This window comes from Hydra viridissima, unplaced genomic scaffold (genome assembly GCF_058129835.1).
Source record: "Hydra viridissima isolate aposymbiotic clone 2 unplaced genomic scaffold, HvirCarnegie_v1 scaffold_2, whole genome shotgun sequence".
NCBI lineage: Eukaryota > Metazoa > Cnidaria > Hydrozoa > Anthoathecata > Hydridae > Hydra > Hydra viridissima.
Genome location: NW_028324301.1, coordinates 23,602,778 through 23,620,973, shown reverse-complemented (window position 1 = coordinate 23,620,973; position 18,196 = coordinate 23,602,778). Strand labels below are relative to the sequence as shown.

General features: G+C 27.2%; 1 pseudogene across 1 annotated transcript in view; it reads left to right on the top strand.

Moving 5' to 3' along the window:
* LOC149892536 (uncharacterized) overlaps positions 1 to 18,196 on the top strand; it is a 37,928-nt pseudogene that overhangs the window by 9,478 nt on the left and 10,254 nt on the right. The window contains exons 4-15 of the transcript XR_016449687.1: positions 4,608 to 4,755; positions 4,826 to 5,100; positions 12,886 to 13,033; positions 13,363 to 13,622; positions 14,074 to 14,218; positions 15,222 to 15,328; positions 15,437 to 15,626; positions 15,718 to 15,820; positions 15,901 to 16,150; positions 16,242 to 16,305; positions 16,475 to 16,708; positions 16,788 to 16,926. The product of XR_016449687.1 is annotated as an uncharacterized LOC149892536 (transcript). The remainder of the gene's footprint in view (positions 1 to 4,607; positions 4,756 to 4,825; positions 5,101 to 12,885; positions 13,034 to 13,362; positions 13,623 to 14,073; positions 14,219 to 15,221; positions 15,329 to 15,436; positions 15,627 to 15,717; positions 15,821 to 15,900; positions 16,151 to 16,241; positions 16,306 to 16,474; positions 16,709 to 16,787; positions 16,927 to 18,196) is intronic.

Genomic DNA, 18,196 nt, shown 5'->3' with positions numbered 1-18,196 from the left:
AAAGTATAGTGATAAAGTTTGTCGTCTCAGTAATTTCCTCCCTGATTTCTTCAATAATCTCAGCAATTCTGTCCATGTCCGAATGTATATTATCTTTTATCCATAAATGTATTGGTTAAAAGATTATATACATTCCCACTGCCACCTTACAGTCTTGGTATGACATTGGTAAAATAATAGTTTTGTACTATTGCACTACTCTTCAGATTTGATGGCTAAAGTTCAAGTGAATGAACAACTTCTGGATTGTGAAATTTAAATCTATCAAAAGGCAATAGTACCATCAAAATAAGTTAGTGGTAATCCACGGTCTTTGTCCATAGCAAAGACTATATATGCAGATGAAGATAATCATCTAATCCAAATCTAGACAAAAGTTCTTCTGTGGCTTCTTGTTGGTGTTCTCCTTGCTGTAGAAATTCCAAGCAATTCAGTTTTTCCTTCAATCCTTGAAAGTACAAATAGAAGGAAAATAGTTTTGAAAAGGTAGATCATCTTTTCAAAACTATTTTCCTTCTATTTATTCTTTCACAATATCATAAAAAAAAAATCATTATGTAAGAGTTTGAAAACATGGTAACATTTCTTATATGATCCTTTATTTCATTATTTCTATGAAAGCTCTGTAAGCTCTGTAATATAAGGAGTTTGAGCACATGATTTCAGACAAACTAGCACCAGAATTAACAAAAATACTGCTCACAATTGCTGCATGTTGATTTGATGTTAAACCCTCTCCAACTGCTGTATGAGCAGTACAATCCAAGATATCTATAAGTAGGAGCACAGAATTTATTATCATCAGTTAAGCATACTGTAAATAAAAGATTTTGAAATAAAATAAATCTTTCATCCAAGGATTTTAGGACTGTCTCAATAAAATGGTTGTAAAAGTCCATTTCAAGCATCATCTATTTATTTATGAAAATCTTATTAGTTAAATCACCTCCATTTTTTTCTCAGTTGTTAACAAGGAAAATATATTTTTACCAAGCATTTGATTTTTTTTTTATGAAAAATTACCTTTTGGTAATATGGCATGATAATATGGAATGAAGTTAATATACCATGAAGGAGTTGCTGGGAGGTCAGTAAAGGATATTACTAGCATATATACTAAAATTTTGAGAGATCTGAAATTGGGACAATATAAAAACCTTTTTATGTGGGCTGATAATTGTTCTGCCCAAACAAAAGTTGGTGCTTTACATAATGTTCTGCTATGAAGTAAACAAAATAGATGGAGTAGAAAGTGTTATGTTAAAATAGGATGGAAAATAATAACCAAAAAATAAAATAGGATATTTTTTTGAGTTTTCTTTTATTTGTCTTGTGTAATAACAAAGCCTCATGTATTTACATACAAAAGAAAAACCTGTGGGCAAGCAACCTAAAATATTATTGTTCTGTTTTAAAAATGAATTTTTGTTTCTAGCGTTTTTCATTGAGTCTTTTCTTTATATGGATTTGCTAAAACTCAGTTAGACAAAAGTTGCTAATACATTTTTAAATCACATATTGGCTGTAGAGAAATGTTCTTCCTGTTAAATTATAAAATTCCTTGTCAATTTTTTTTTGAAGTCACTTAGAATTGAGTGTATATCATAGTGTTTATATGAGAGTAATTATTTTATCAGTGACTAGGGTTATTTTATCCAGTCTACAACTTACACAGCTTTTACATTTGTTATAATTATATTTAGATCTACATTTTCATTTCAAAGAGAACAAAAATCTTTTATTCAGACCTTTATTGTTTTTTTTCCTTGTCCCCAGCTGATCTCTAAGGATAGCTATGCCTTCTTTATTTTTTTGGTTTCTTATCTTTTGTTTGCTACTTTTTTCAATCATATCCTATGACTGACTATTTTGGTGTGGATAAACCACTTTTATTTGGACATTCTACAATAACACTAAATTTAACATTTTAAACATTTTTAGCACTGAAGAATTTCTTATGTGGTGACAAATTTATTATTGGAAAGTTTTGAGTTTAACTTTCCCACCAGAAAAAGATCATCAGTTCTTTCTATTTATTTTCTGGTGCCATTTTATTTATTTAATTTTTTTAAAATTTTTAATTAATCTGAAACAAAGATGTTACTTAAAATGTTAGTGTTAAAGAAAAGAGATCAATTTAATATGTAATTCAATGTAAGTTTACAAAATTATTATTGTGTATTGTGTTGAATACATTATGATAAACTTATCTAGAGCCTTTGATCCTCTTTTCTTTAAATAGTTGTAATAAAGTTTTTACTATATCAAGTCATGAACATGTAAATCTTGATAATAAAGATTTGATCAAATTCTTAAAATAAAGTAAATAAAATAAGATATAATTGGATGCACAAAAGTATATAATTGGATGCAAAAAATTATTCAATGTTTCAAAAGCAAAACAGTCAAATAAAATTATTGGCTTATTGATAACAGCTATTTGCACAGTTTTTTGATGATTAATAATAAGTAATCAACATTTTAGTTAAAAGATCTTATTACATAATTTCACATGACAAAGGAGGCAATAAATCTAATAATATTATCAATGTTATAGATTTAATCAAAAGCATTTATACAATTTTCAAAAGTATAATTTTTTTTTAATAATTCTGTTTGTGGATAAAGTGGGAAACATCTTTACAGATGGGATGTGTTGTACTCAGACATCACTCAATAGAAAAAATTTTTGTATAATTTTAAAAATAGTTGTTTTCACATTGAAGGTTATGTTGACTTAAAGTTAATATCTAAGCAAGTAGCAGGTGTTGTAGTAATTAGAATGTATGAATATTGTTTTGAAAACTAAATCTACATAGCTTTGAAAGTTACTTTTTAGTTAATTTTATTAATAACAGAATCTATTTTAAAATAAAATTAAATTTTCAGCTTCATCAATTTGACATTTATAGGCCTTGAATTACCTATAAATTTTTTTATTTTGGTGCTGATAATTCTATCTCTTATAATCAAGCACTTTTTTCCTTTTCAAACTTTTCATGTGAATTTAATGTAAAGAGATGCCAGATTTTGAAGATGCAATGCCAGACTTTTAAAAACAGAATAGTAAAAGCACTAAAAATGTTGATACTGTGCTGAAGCAGGTTGTACCACTCAATGTATCAATTTCCACATCACATAATCCATTATCCTTAATACCATTTATAAAATTAACATTGTTTAGGAAGCTTTTTTTGTGTAAGACTTTAGGGTATCATTGTATTTTATCAAACTTCTCAAAAAATGTTTTTCAGGTTGCTTTGTCTTGTAAGACACACACCATCAACAACTTTTAACACCATTAAAGCTCCCATTTTTAAGTGGAGCTCCATTTAAAAACAATTCTACCATGAAATATGTAATAATAATTTAGAAATGAATAAACTAAATGTTTCTCCACTTACATCAAAAATTTAAAGTCCAAAACATGTTTGAGTTTCCTAAAAATAAGTCAAAGTGTTTTTAATTAAATATAATAATTTAAGTGCAACTTCATGACTAAAATGTTTTTGGTGAAGCGTTTGTAAAATATCTAATTGGTGAAAAGCCTATGAGCGGCACTTTTTATTTGAGCATTCATCAATTCCGCTAATCCAAGAAATATTTGGTGAGTTTTTATCTAATCCAAGGAATATTTAGTGAGTTGCACAAAACTTTTCTTAGTGATAGATAGAAGCAAGGTTTGACAGTGCAAGACAAGGTAATGGTGCAAGATTAGAAACAGGCTGCAAAATTTTAAGAACTTGCAAAATAAGTCAGTTTCAGGTGTGACTAGCTCGTCTATAAACGGTCAAAAATTCTTTAGAAGGGTGAAATATTTTACAGCAAAATCACCACAGAAGAGCATCTCTGTCCTAATAACCTAATCTAACCTAATTGTCATTACCTCAATCATGTCAAGAATACTGTGTGCAGAGTGTAAACCTTGCGAGTGACTAAATAGTTCAGAATCCTGAACTTTGCAATTGAGCATTCACTGATCTCATTGACTAGACTTTAGTAGAGATCTCATCATAGTTGATGATATAGAAAAAAAAATTAAGTAATTAATTTATTTTTAGCTCATTTTTTTAATATGCCAAACTGCATGTAAAGGTCTTTTTTTCCAGGGTATCAATTTCAATCTTATTCCATGTAGCATTTTTCCAAAGACGAGATATTAATTTTGAACATTTTGCATGAGTGGTTTGATCGATACGATCCCTTAACAACTTGATTGGATTTAAATCTGGCAATTGAAACAGCTATTCCAATATTCTCTTCACAGCTTCACAGAGTGTTTAGGCTTGTTACTTTCCTAAATTAAATATCTATGTGGATTATAACCTTTCCCTGGTTGTAGTGCATTCAACTCTAAAATATTCCTTGTTGTTGATAGACATTTCAGTTTTCACTTTTTGTCCTTTAATCTAATCAACAGAGTAACTTCATTTACTGTTTTCTACATAATGTATTGAGTATAAAGAATATTTATCTTTAACAAAATTGATGAATAACTCAATATTTTTAGGCTTACGCTCTTTGATGGAAGTACAAATAAAAACTTAATTGATAATTCGTTTTAAACTCATTTGTTTAATAAAAAATAATTTATTTTTGTTTTTAAGATATTTGATGGAGTTAGCAAAAACACTGATGTTGCATATGTGTGGTTTTCGTATTCTTTTGCTGCACTGCGTATAAGAGTTTTTGCTAATGGTCTCGGCACCAATAAACATATGTGTTTACGTATTGAGTTGTTCGGATGTTTAAATTGTAAGACTTCTTACTATCTTATTTTTTTTCTTTAAACTCTAATTTTTGTTACATATTTTATTGTGTATAGATACTTTAGAAGAAATGGGAATGGAAAGTGAAATTATTGCTGATTCTCAAATTATTGTAAGTAATGGTATGGCTGCTTCATCTGCACGCATGAATACAAAGTCAGAGGGGCTATATTCCTCAGGAAATTTGAATGTGACAGTTGATCTGAAAAATGTAATGATGGTTGATGCTGTTGCAATAAAAGGATCAAGTAATTATCTACTAGGAAAATATTTTGTGAAAAGTTATTGGGTGCATCTTGGAAACAATACCAATAATCAAGAATTGATTGATGTAAGTATATGGTCACTAATTAGATTAACAAAAAATTTTCTCCATGAAGTTTTTGTTAAATATTTTATCATTAACTTAGTTCCTGATTGTTATTGATTTTTTGAAACAAAGTTTTCTAAGCACCAAAAATTTTTTGTTGTTTCGTTGGATTTTAGTTAAATATGAACATTTCATTATAAATGAATTACTTAGTTTTGTTTAATTTTCTACCCCTATACCTAACTATGTGTTAAATTTGAAAATATTACTGAATAAAAAACTGACTTTGCTTATTGAGATGAGTTTTAATTATTCTAAAACAAGAGTCAGTATATTTTTGATGAATATCAACTATTTTTATATGATTCAAAATAAGACAAGTGTTTAGGGACTGTTTTTAAAACTACTAATTTCATGATAATTTAAAAATCATTTTAAGTGTCCATTTTGTTGAACTTTAGTTAAATATATGAAGTAACATTTCATTACAAATGAATTACTTAATTTCATTTTCTTTTTAACCCCTATACTAATCTGATTGAAAACAAGTCAAGTGTGAATCAGGCAGTTGTTTTGTTTTCATTCTTTCTATTACAGGAATACAACTAACACTTATTTTTCTGATATTTATAGCTTTTTTTTCTTCACTTCATTAACCAAAAACTGGCATTCTGGTAGTTTACAAACTTAAAAAAGTTTTGTTCATTTTTAAAAATTTCCACCAATTACCTAGCCAAATACTGGCATTCTGGGAGTTTAAAAACTTTGCCTTTTCTATACAGCAATTTGTCAGCCCTCAAAGTCTTTAAAATGAGAAGTTGTTGCTATTTTGAAGTTGTATACAATTTACAACTTTAAAACTAACATATTTGAGGGCCATTGATTCCAACCAGCCCTTGAATAGAACAGAATGACTGTTTTCATCAATATGGGGTAGGTTTTTTAGTCATTCCATTTATTATCTTAGGCCCTCCTGACCTATACCCATAGTAATCTAGAAAACATTTAAGCAAGAAAACATATATTTATTGAAGAGTTTATATTCCAAAGATTAATATTTATAATGTGTAATATTGTGTAAGTATCATTTCATCTAATCTAACAAGTTTCAAATGTCAGAATTTGTTTAATATACAAAACACTTTTCAAAGATTTTTTCATTTCGATACAAACACAGTATCAAAATTTCAGTTATACTCTCTGAATAAATTTAGGTGTTTTATTTTGTTTCATTATTATTACTATATTTTCTTTATAAAAAAAAGTCTATTGAAATAAATCAATATTATTAGGTACATGTATAACTGTAACCTTTTTACCTTTATCCTTATCAACAGGCTAACAAAAGTTGTACTTTTTACTTTTGGTCTGCTCTATGCAGAAAGTTGTTCAGCAAACAATGTTTTAAGTATCTAAACTATTGCAATCTCTTAATATGTAATTTGTAGTTTGTAAAACCTGACAATAAAAGTTAATCTTAAAAACAATATGTAGATTTGTTAAATAGTTGGCAGTTTACTTGTTAACAAGTTCATGGTTTGCAATTTGCAATTTACCTATTTAGCTATTCCATGCTTGTCTCAAAGAAAATGAAAAATTTAAACCAAACCAATATACAGCATACTATATATCAATAGAAAGGTTTATTACTCCTATTTCATAAAATAAAAAGTTTTATATAGTCATTGATAATATATTTTTATGCTGAAACATGGTAATGAAGGTATACATTTTTCTTATATTTTAGTATAACTGTCGAAGTTCAATATGACCTGTAAAAAATAAAAGTATTGTGATGAGCACTATAATCAGCTTTTTGGTTGTACTAATCAATGATATTTAGGATACAAAAATGTTTATTGTCACAAGAATGCAGAAAATCAAAAAATTTACTGAATTAATGTTATAATCAAGTCCATGCTGTGACAAAAATGATACAAATAGTTCTATTTCTAAGCAACTAGCAAAACTTAAGAATCTAAGTTTCCAGAGCAATAAGAACTTCATTGACAGGCTTTAAAAAAAATATTGTGTAAACAAAATAACGTAAGATTGATTTGTCTACCAGTACATTCATCGCACATATTGCAACCATTAGATGTTGGTGTTTACTGTCACGTAAAGAAAGTATGAAAACAGTTATAATGGATTATTATCAGTCTACAAAATACAAAAATTTAGATCAAGAGAACTTTGCACCACAATTTAAAAAATTGTATGAAAATGATGATTGTTTTACAAAATTGCATGCAGTATCTGGGTTTAAAAAAAGTGGTTTCTTTCCATTAAACAAGGATGAAATTGATCAAAGCATGTAAAAAATATCAGAACCTTTTAACAGATGTACTATATCTCAATTAACACAAAAAACAACACATCAATCAACCCAATTAACACAAATAACAATTAATTCAATTAACACCTACAACTCCAATTCAAATGAACTACCACAACTATCTTAACCTTGTCTCAACCAATTTAGAGTGTGTGATGAGACCTTTTTTTCAAAGTCAATTGTGGTTCACATGTAAACAGTGGTTCACATGTAAATCATTGTCAACAGTGGTTCACATGTAAAAAAATTAATGTTAGAAAAATTAAAGGTGAGTGCCTTAATTAAGATGTTGTGATTGAATGTTTGAAGGGAATAGAAACAGAAAGAGCAACTAAAGGACAAAAATGTAAATTGAATTTCAACAATTATGATAAAAATGATGATGCTGATGGCAGTGATCTAATTGTTATGGAAACAAAAAATAATAATGAAAGAAAATGTAAAAAGTGCAAAAGAGCATTTCATGGTAATATGCTTGTATGTAAAAACAGCGCATGTAATGCTTGGCTTTGCAGATACTTGTCTTCCAAAAAGATATAAGATTGAAACTGATTTTTTTTGTACATATAAATGTCAAAATAATAATTGAATTGTAGTTATTTTGTTTAATTTGTATGATTTTTCATTGTATTTAATGGTGTCCGGTGCAGTACCTGTTATGAGTTTATTAAATACCAAAAATTAGCTATTTATATCTATTTATTATCAAAATGTTGAGGTCTTGAGACAAAAAACAAGTCAATTGTTTTGCTGAGACAAGTATGGAATTTCTCTATTTAAATATAATTTTTAAAATTTACTTCTATACTAATACTAGTATGAGATAGACCCTATTTTGTGGTCTGTTTCTTTTTTAATCATTTTTGCATTTTAAAAATCCTTTTTAGAAATGAAATGGAGCATGGTTAAGAACAAAAAATTATTTGATAACTTTGCACTGTGAACTACCATTTCAATGATTGATCAATGATTGTCTTTATTTGCTTTGTTACTGTTAGAAATTTTTGGCTGTTATAAATGAAATCTAAAATCCAAAGTTACATCCTAATAACTTGGTTACAACAAAATCTGCATAGTTACAAACCTGATTACAAACTTACCTCATCACTTTATATATTGCATTTCTATCAAGAATTACTCTCATCTAAGGCAAAACATTGATAATCACAATGATTGTTCATTTGAAGTGTTCTTTACATTACCAATGTAATTATGCTAGTACCAAGTTCACTAGTTTATTACATTTTAATTAATTCAGTTGCACAAAGTTTATGATTTCCGTTCTTTCAAAGTTTATGATTTCGAATCATGTTCTTTACAGTTTTCTTAGCAATTGTGTTGAGTATTGTTTCAATTCTTTTTTCCCCCAACCTGAATATATTTAACATGGTTTCATATAGGTTATGATATATTCAATATATATACCATGTTGAATATAGTCAACATGGTTTAATATATTCAGCATGGTTTCATAAAAATCAAACCAAAATTTACCAATAATCAAACCAAAAAAACCCTTAAAACATTTTTGAAGTGTTTGTAAGTGACTCTACCCCCTATATATGTACAAAAATTTACAATTTTTCTATTTTTTGATTGCTGAGACCATACCTAGGAGTGCTTATAAAAAAAAAAGGTATATATTTTTGAAAATATATATCAAAGGAAACCATATGTTATGGTTTTTTTTTTTTTATTTTTTTAATTTTTTGACTTTGATGTTTTATGCCCCACTCTAATTTTTAGCCTTTGCTTAGGATGGTAAGGCACTGGTAGGTTTAATAATTGTTAAAAAATCATATGCTCTTTGCTAAAAGTCATCTTGTGTCTCTCTATTTACAAATAACTGCATTTCTTTTTTTGCTGACAGCATCTCACATCAAAATGATATCCTTGGCAAGTTTGCTTTTTTTACAACCTTATTGAGCTCATCTGAAAGTTTCTTTAAGAGGAGGAAGTATAGGTTCAGATTAATGGCTGATATTATTTTAACTTCATTATTAAACAAGAAAAAGATTCCCCTTCAGGTAAAATTATGTCTATCAATTTCCATACCAAAACTACTAGAACATAACTTACCTCAGTAATATTAAATTCATTATGTTAGTGTCTATGAGTAGCTTCAAGATCAAGCAATTCTTTGTTGTCAGAAATACTCATTCTCACATGATTTTTCCTCTAAAAATTCATGTTTTTTTTTCTAATTGTTTATCTTTGTTAAAGCACTAATTTATTTGTTTTTTGTATATCCTGCTTTTGATGTAGCACTTTAATGAAACTGTAATCTATGACCATATTGTGCAGTGTTGGCTTTTGAAACTTGTAGTTAAAAAAACTGCATGTAAATGATTGTGCTTTATATCATTGAACAAAGTTGTGATTAGCATCATTGTGAACAGATGAGACCACAAGGTTTTATGTTGTTTCACTTAATCCAAACCTTTATTATTACTTGAGTATTAAAGTATATAGTTCATGAAAAATATTTTTAAAATTTGGTTTGCTTACTAAGGTTTAAAAATTCAATTTATTAATTTTTATAAATATTCATCATGTATAACCAAACTAGACTCTTCTTCCATTAAAATCTTTTGTTGGTTTCTAAACTATTTAAGATTCTATTGTAATTATTTCTATTAGCAACCTTCTCATTATGATTTGAAAAAATATGTTAGGAGGAAATTGATTTTTTTTTTTTTCACATTAGGCTCTCTTCACTTTTTACATAACCTTATGGCAGATTATAAAAACATACATCCCTAAAATGAAAGTTGTTTTAATCACTTAGAGTTCTTGAAACATTGCATATTAAGCAATGTTTCAAGAACTCTAAGTGATAAGAACAACTTGTAATTTTTTTAAAAAAATTGGTGGCTATGAGAATAGCCGTTTTAGCAGTATTATAGTCACTGTCCTGGACTTTTTGACATCTTTTTGTTTCTAGGGCTGTATGTCAAATTTAATGCTAAATCAAATTCTTCTTCCATTAAAACTAACTACATTCAACTTAGGGATTAAAGCAATAAGACAAAAAATTTTAATGTTTTTATGTACATTGTACAAAATAGATAAAAATAAATTCTAATTCATTTATTAGTCAACTTTAAACTAGCTGTACTATTTACAAACTATATTGTATAACTACTAATGGTTACCATTATGTAGCTACAATATGCAATCCATATAGCATTTGTATGTGTAGCCATTACAAATTCTACCATTACACTTTAATCATGGTGGAAGATCTCTCTCTTTCTCTTTACATATAATATATCTATACAAAATATAAAAATATTCTAAAAGAACACTTTTGAAATTAATATTTGTAAAGTACTTTTTCTATATAATAAAGATGTGATATAGGTTCCTCAAAATCATTCAATTTGCCAAAAATGTTAGGTTTTATAACAGTCCTATTCCCTAATCTGGCTGTAGAGTTTATGGTTTTTTATTAACTATTTGGTTTTATTAATAGAAAGTTCCAATATGACTTGAAGTTCCTTTATTACCTGTAAGGATACTTGTTTTTTTTTTATCTTTGATTTACCTTGTTAGCAGGACAATAAACAGTTACAGCCAACAGGTTTCCACCAGTTGATGAAGAAAAATTTACCCCTTTTGAAATGTACTCAGGTTTCAAGTTATTTTTTAATATCCTTAAGCAACCTTTTCAGCTTGATTGCTTCCCAAACATATGATAAAAAAGATCAAATTTGTTACAGAAATTGAAGAAGAACAGTTGTGGGCATGCCATAGTGCAAATATTGAGCAGCTTCTCCACAGAGCTTTTAGTTATCTGGTAAAGAAGATATGACTGGTTTGGTTTCACTAATTTGGAGTATTGAAATAGTATTCCTAGTCAGCATTATATTTATATATATAAAACTTCATAAGAACATTCTATTGTTAAGTTTAAGACCTGGAACTTGGTCCAAAAACTTCACAGCAGCAGCAGCAGCAAAGAGCATTTCATTCAAGAACAGCAGTTGATAAGCTAATGACATCCACTTATTGAACTCAGGGTGAATTAAATCCAAAAAATAACTAAGGGTCTTAATAAATAAGGGTCTTGTTTTAAATGACATGATTAAATAAAAATATTGAGAAAAGTGTAAATTAAAATGCAATCTATAGAAAAAACTAATTTTTTTAAAGCTTTTTTTAAAAATTGTTTTTACAATTCTCAGTAACTTTTTCAAGAGTTAATTCAAGGCTTTTAATCATCATTTTTGACTTGTTGACCGGTGATTTTGAATTAAAAAATATTTTTAATAATCAATATAAACAAATACTTAACTAATAATAAAAGTTTTGAGTGAGTGACACATTATAAAACCTGGCAGTCTCTCTGATTCACAGTGGCATATAACATTGAACTAATTTCTATCAAATGCTGTTAAGTAGGAAATGATTTTTTCTCTTGCTCTAGTATCAAAAAATATTTATATTTTGATTTTTTTTGTTGGTGGTTCATCTGGTCTGTTTACCAAACTATTACCTGGTGTCAGGTTAATTTTATAAGCAGAAAGTAAGTGCAAGTGGAGTCCTTTCGTTTAGTTGCCTTTAATATTTAAAATCCTTTTACAGTTTGTATACCTACACAGTGCTGTCTGTCTTTTTCTTCTCATAAAAAATTTTTCCAAACAGCATTTTTTTTATTTTCATAGTTCATGTAAGGAGTCATGATACTCACAGAAAGTTTGCTGTTTAAAAAAAAAAAATTACTGTTGACAATAAAAATTGAAAGAGCTTAGTATGATATTCAGTTGGATAAATGTTTCAATTCAAATTGTTCCAATATCAACTGAAGAAGTTTCAGTTTTAAAGTGTTCAACCAAATAAGATTATATTATAGAAATTGATATTGAAAAGGAAAATGTGAACTTTTTTTCTTTATAACCTTAAAAAAAGTCTAATATCAGGAATAACCACTCAATCTTGCAATTGGGATTGTAAAAAACTACAGGATCCCAGAGTTCATAACCTCATTCTAAATAATTAGATTTCATTTTACAGAGCAGGAAATATACTGTTTTCTCTTTACACTGGTTTCTCTTTGTAAAATGGATATTAACAAAATAAGAAGGAATTCAAAGTTATCATCAGAAAAGAAGTGAAAAATTGCACCTTAGCTAATACAAAACTGTACAACTTGTAACAGATAAGTAAATATTTACTGCAAGTTCAGGTTTATAGAAAATGTCTAAAGACTAGTGTAAATCTTAGCTCTACCAGATTATACGCTCTTTAGTAATTTTTTTACTGAAATTGTTTCATAAGTGAATAAAAATTCTATATGAATCTTAAAGAGGAAAAAGTCTATAGAAACTGTATAGGATTTCTAAAGATCTTTTTGTCCTGGATCAGGTATGTTAACAATTTTGTTTCAGCTTAGATTTATGAGAAAACATCCTTTTGTTATTGAAAAAATCTCTTTTAATTACAGCTCAGAGTTTTAGTATTCATTTCAGGAACATCCTGGCAATGTAAAAGACGGTCTTTCACCTGTGTTGTCTTTTTTGAATACTACTCAAATTGGAAGTGTTATCAAGATTCAAAGCAAGGTAGTATCTAAATATAAAAACTATATGATGCTTAAAGTTTATGGAAAACATTCGAGTAAGAACTTTCAGTTAGTTTTGTGTAAATTCAAACATGGTAGTCAAGGAACTGTTAAGACTGATTATTTTTATCAGCAGCTTCATTTTAAAGCTATTCTTTTAACTATTGGGTTTAAAGAAAAAAGATTATTTTTAGTTTTGATAAACAACCACCTTATAAATAATGGTGTACAGTGTTTAGCATTCTTTAAAAATGGTTATTACACTTAACTACAAAATCAGCTATTGAAATAAATGAATCTCCATTTATCTTAATTATTTTATATGGAGTTTTTTTATATTTATTTTAGTATGTATATTTATTTTATAAGATTATATTTATTTTAGTATGTAATGATGTGCTGCCTTTGGATAATGTTGAAATGTCATCAAAGGTAAATTTTACAGTAATGGATGCCTATATTGATAGCCCATTTACTTGGTGTGCCAGGTCTGAAGATAGAAAGCCATTTATAATGATTGAGTTGCAGCAAGTTTATTTAGTATCAGGTATCAATGTGCAAGGAGATTCCAATAAAGATGCATGGGTTACAAGTTTTGAGCTGTCCTTTGGTATTCTAAAAAATAAAATGTATCCTACAAATGAGGTTTGTAGAATTGTATTTGCAAAACATTTTCTAAAGAATTATTGTAATAATATTATAAATTAATGTAATAATATTGTAAAATAATGTTTAGACTGTATATAAACAAGCTTCAATAATAGTTATAGCATTTATAAATGTGCAAAAATATATCCTCCATTCCTAACCAAGTTTGAAATATCATCAAGTTCACCATACATTTTTCTTATTTTTAAAATATGTATAATTTAAACATACACTTCAGCAGTTTTATAAAATTATTCAGACAAGTCTTTTAAACATTTTTATCATTTCTTACTCTAGCTTCACTGGTTTGATCCATTATATAAGGGATTTTTTCTTTCTCAAGAGCATTTACTTTTTGCAGTCTTGTAAGAGAAATTCTTTTAAAAACTTTTCAAAAACATTAATTATTTGTATTATTTGTTCCTTTAGATTGTTGTTTAAATTTTAGGTTTATAAAGGAAGCATTGGTCGTATATTTCCTTATTCTTTAAACTGGTTTTCAAGATTGATGCTAGCAAAATATATCAGAGTAACTCCTAGAGATTGGGAAAATGAATGCTGCATGCGTGTTCATGTAAGAGGCTGTTTGAAAGGTAGGTTGGATTATTTTTAGAAGATAAATGGCAAAAAAAAAAAAGTAGCTGCAGAACAAAATCAATCAGAATGAAAGTTCTGTTTTCATGTTTTTTTAAAGGATTTAAGTTTATACTGATAATTACACTTCTTAAATTTCTTTTTTTCTTTCTTTTTTCGCCTTTCTTCTTCTTGAATTTATTAAAAATCTAATATTACTCATTGAATTGTTAAAACAGAAAGCAAACAGAAAATGTTTTAAAAAAGTATTTATGTATTTATGTTATGTTTTAAAAGTGTATTCTGTTTTAAAAGTGTATTTCAGTTTTGTGTTCAAAAAGTTTTTTGTTCTCTTTAAAATTTTTTTAACAAATTTTACTGAAATTAAATTTGGCTAAAACTCTTTAGAATTATCTAAGAGACAAATAAAACATTTAACAATATTTAACAACGGTTTTTTTTAAAAGGTTTTTGTATAAAAAAAAATGCTAATATTACAATTTTTGCATATAGTTTTCTTAAAGACTAATGGAAATATTTAACAATAATAAAGATTTTTTTAAAAAAGATTTTGCATTAAAAAATAGTTAATTAGCAATCAGTAATTATTTGTGGTTGATAAAACCAAAAACATTATTTGAAAAAAGTAATACTTTTTGTTATTTATGACTTTTTTAAAAATAGCTTAAACTAGACAAAATTTCTATGGTGATCTATAAAAATTCTATATGAATCTTAAAAATAATTAAAAGGAAAGGGGAAAAAAAAAAATTCTATAAGACTCCTAAAGTACTTTTTGACCCAGGTATTTTATTTAAAAATTTTCCTCAAAATTAGGCCTGCAAATCAAATGTCAGGGCAACCTTTCCATATTTAACTGAATGCATATCATATTTCTTAATGGTTACATAATTCTATAAAAAAGCTGGCCAAGTAAAAAAAGTTGTCATAATATTGATATTAAATAGTATGCTGCTTTAGTTTTTAACATTTTGTTTCTAAGCTTTAATATTTTTATTGTAGCTTTGGATGCACCTAGTGAATTGCTTATTAAAGAAGATGTTAATGGAAAGTTACTGCTAGAGTGGAAAAAACCAGAGTTTGCTCCAATTTCAGTTCAAAAATATGTTGTAAGTTTTTCATCAAAATGTTTTAAATGTAATAAAAGTTTTTCTTTTATTAATAAATTAATACAAACTTAATGTCCTTTGATTTGTTGTTTTTTTTTATTTTATCAGATCAGTGTGCAATCAATCAAGCCATACAACAACTCTTTTTTTTTCTCTAACTCATATGAGACAAGCTCAGATATAAGCTGGAGGATTTCAGTTGACTTTCATGCAGCATTGTTTAACATCTTTATAGATGCCTTTTATGACAAAGATTATTGTGCAAGAAGAAGGTTACAATATTATTCTAAACCAACCTGTAAGTTTCTCTTTAGCAGACTTTTTTAAACTTGTTAGGTAGTAAACAAATTTTCTTATTATTTTCTTTTTACAAAGAGTTTTTTTTGTAGCACCTCCAGCACCTATTTATGAGGTATTTTATTCATTCAACGGCTACACTGAAGTATTTGAGTGTCAGTTTTTTAGTGTATCTGATGTTAATGGTCCTGTCAGGTTTGTTCACTTTTTATTTCCGTTTATATAAGTTTTGAGTATAATTACATGATTTCTCTTATGAAGTTTTGTAATTTCAGTTTTTATGAGATCATTATCTCAGAGAAAGAAGTATCTTCACTGGAAATGAAAACATTAACTTTAAGAGATCAAATCACTGCTAAATCATTAAACCTTTCATATTTTTTGGCATCATCGTTTTCTTCAAAAAACTTTGTTACCAGGTCTTTAAAGTTTTATGAAGGTTTAGAAACAGTGGATGGTTTAAATGTCAGTTTGCCTACAATTGCAAGTTTGTTTCTGTATATCAGAGCTGTTATCAAACCTTCGGTTAGTTTTTTGTGCTCATATGGTTTTCTTAGTCCTGTTTTCTATTGTCATTTAGATGAAAAACTGATAGATCTCTTTGTTGTTTCTTTAGGAAGAAAACTATAGAAACATGACTTACTATGGTAATGCCATGAAATGGAATATAGGTAATGGAAGTATTTTTGCTAAATGACTCATTTGTTTTTTTAAAGCACAATCAAGCTTTACTCTTTATTTATTTCCTAACTTTATATAAAAGTTTTTTTTTTTTACAATGGGATAAAAGTGTTGGACATGTGATTGAGTTAGTGAAAGGTCCTCCAAACACATTGCAAACTTTGTGAGGTTTGTTAAAAGATTGGAACCGTCATAAGTTATTTACTAAAAAAGTTTTGGTTGTAATTTTTTTCAGGACTTATGAAGTGATTGTGATGAAAATAAATACAAGTTCATATGTTAAAAATGCTACTTCTACTTATACACAGTTTAAAGTTTATGAGACTGCAGGTTATAACGAACCCTACATCACTGCTTCATTTAATACTTCAATGTATGAAAAGTACAAACATTTCGTTTTAGGTAAATCTTAATGTCAAGTTGGTGCACTAACTTTTTTGACAGTTGTAAATTTGTTAAAGAAAAAATGAAATCTTTTTAGGTAATAATGATGTCTTTACTGTTGAGGGATACAGTTGGGATGAAAGTCACAAAAATGAGAAAAGTATCAAGTCTTGTTTCAATGGTGAATTAAGTGCTGTCAAACTTAAACCTTGTTCCAAAGAATTCGTCTAGATAATGTAAGTTTATTTTTAAAGGATTTTGTTTGTATTTTTTTAAATATTCCAAAAAATCTGTATAATATTTTTTTGCCTTTTGGCAGGTTGAATCAATTCCCTTCAATCCTTATGTTTTTAAAAATTTTCTTTTTTTTTCCTTGCTTTTTTTTTTTCAGTTTGTGTTTCTCTTCTTTACTCTCTTCGTTCTCTTAGAGTATTTTTATTTGTTATCAGAAAATTTAAAAGATATTTACAAATATATTTACAAAGATATTTACTGCCAACAATATAACAATGAATAGCAGTGTTTGATATAAGTTAGGCTTCTTTTGATGTTTTCATGTAGTAAATTAGGTATAGATTTATTTTGTTGCAATAAAAATTGTTTTCTTTAGTAAATATCCTTGTTAACTTATAATGTTCATTAGGTTTTCATTATACAATTAAAGCAACTATGATCAGCAAATAACATTTCATCCTTTCACTTTACTATTACAACTGTTTTTTAGAAAATGGTAGTATCTATTTTCTGTAAGATTCTATTACCTTCAAATTTATACAATAAAAACAACATATATAAAATGTAAATTACTGTTAACTTTTTTCTGATAAAAATCTTATAGCCTTATCTTAAAGGTCATTTTTCACACATGATAAAAGATTAATTTTTGTGTAGTAAAAAAAGTAAATTCATTTTTTCTGTTGTTGTTCTTTAAAAAAATGCTTTTATTCCATTTAAAATTTACACAAATTGCACAGAATTTCTAGTGTTTAGGGTTAAGTAATCATGCATAAAATCATTATCTATCTTTCATGAAATTGAAACATTTGAAGATGAAACATAAAACAACTTTTAAACATGCTTTTTGTTTACATGTGTGTTTATTTTTAAAAAAAGATTTATCCATCATAATTTTTATTAAAAAAAGAAGATAAATTATACATCATATTGAGCTACCATAAGGTTTTCTTAGCTGAAAGACGTATCTTCAACAAAAATCTACCAGCATATGTAAAATATTTATGCATGTTTAATTCACCTAGATTAATCTTATGGCAATGAAATGAGAAAATAAATTAAGCAAGTTTCACCACTTTCGGAGTCATGAAATGTGAAATATTTTTTCCTTTGAAGTATGAATGTCACTCTTGAATCAAAAGACCCACTCAAGATGATGATATGAGCTAATAAAAGCATCAATGGGGCAAGTTATTTTTGCTATTTTTTTAGAGCTAATCAGTGTATCAAAATAAAATTTGTCAGAATTGCACTGTGATGGTATGATCCACT